Genomic DNA, 1,710 nt, shown 5'->3' on the forward strand with positions numbered 1-1,710 from the left:
AGCCAGTCTTATAGGTCAAAATGATTGAATATCAACTTTAGTGGTTCAACCTAACGCTTCTTGTTGCAATTGACATTTCCTTGTTTATTTGCTTTGCTATGTCCTTTCTTACCCACTTGCCCAATTAGAATGTCCATCCGTGGAGGCAGGACCCTGTTGTTCTTGATGCCCAGTGTCGTGGCACATGACAGGTGCCCAGTAAATGTTGCTTGAATGAATAAATGTACAGAAGTAAATGAATGAAGGAATGGAACAGAAATATTCCTCTCTAGAATGAAAAGCCTCACACACACCGTCCCATCGACCCTCTGACAACCCCATGAAAGATGGTGGAGGATAAGTATTAATGAACTCCAGTGCCCTTAAGAAGAAACCCAATACCGGACAAAAGTAACATCCCTCTGAGTCAGTGAGAAGTGTTTGTGGAAGAATTTCCAAAGCTTCTTGGAAGTTCAGAGAATTCCTGACACCTTTAGAGGCTCTAGGGGTTCATCTTAGTGTTCCTGAAAATGCCTGGTGCCTTGGGCCACTGGTCGGGGAATCAGGGTGGGTTGTGGTCGGCAGGGGGGAGTCGAATCTGTCACAAGAGGTCATTAGAAATTGCTAGGCCCAAATTGGTAACCAGAGCGCCACAGGGCCAGGAGAGCTGTGTTCAAGACTGGCTCTTGGGAAGCTACATAGCAATAACCCCTCTCCTGTCCAGGAAGGCAAGGCGCAGTCAGACCAGGAAGGCTGGAGACTGGAGCGGATGCAAGAAGATGCATGTGTGCTCTTTCTCCTCCCGCCCACATACAGACACAAACGACCCATTCCAGTCCCAACTCGGGGCAGGTTATAGTCATCCACAAACACACCCATTTCCACCTTTTCAGGGGATTTGGTTCATGTTTGAGGGCTTCTAACTTTCCAGGATCCGGGGTTCTGATGAGAGTTTCCATAGCAACAGTGAAACCAGCACTCGTCCACCGAGGGGCTAAGAAATTGCAACTTCCCAGGGAAGTGAGACAGCAGAGGGGCTGCAAGGTTGTTTAGCCCCAAACTGGAGACAAAGCCAGAGCGTGATGTCGCCACGCATGTAACACGTGCAACACGGGCTGCAGGAAGACTTCACTTTTTAATGCAAAAAAAAAAAAAAGTAGAACTTTGGGATGTGAACCCACAAAGCTTCCCCATCTGCAGGTAAAATTGTTGAGTGCCAAGGTCTTTCCCAGAAGGAAAGAGCTTTTGGTGTCAGTGGGTAGGATGGACTTGGGAAAATGGTGAAGAGAATAAATTTGCCTCTCTGCCCTTATCTCTCCGAGACCCCTTCCCCAGCCTGGGGGGTAAAATAAGTAAAAGAATTAAAACAAAATTTAAAAGTAATAATAATAAGTCATCAACAAATTCAAGCTAAGGAGGAAGGTATGTTAGGGTCCCTTCCCCATTATAACAAGGCATCTCCTGTCTGTATAACATGGGTCATGCCCTCGGATGTCAGGTCACAGGAAGGTGAGACTGGGTCTGCAGGGACAGCGGCAAAAAGGAGGCGTGTGCTCGGGAAGGGAACAGCTCTGACTCAACCTCTGCCAGCCCCTCCGGGTGGGACACATAGCTAAAACTTTTGTGAAAAGATCCAGATTTTTAAAATATTGATTGCTAAGCCACCTTTGGCATAGATCTCGTTGTAAAAAAGAAATAGGAAAGAAAGAAGAAGGAAGGGAGGGAGGGAGG

Source organism: Neophocaena asiaeorientalis, unplaced genomic scaffold (assembly GCF_003031525.2).
Source record: "Neophocaena asiaeorientalis asiaeorientalis breed wild unplaced genomic scaffold, Neophocaena_asiaeorientalis_V1.1 scaffold77, whole genome shotgun sequence".
Taxonomy (NCBI): Eukaryota; Metazoa; Chordata; class Mammalia; order Artiodactyla; family Phocoenidae; genus Neophocaena; species Neophocaena asiaeorientalis.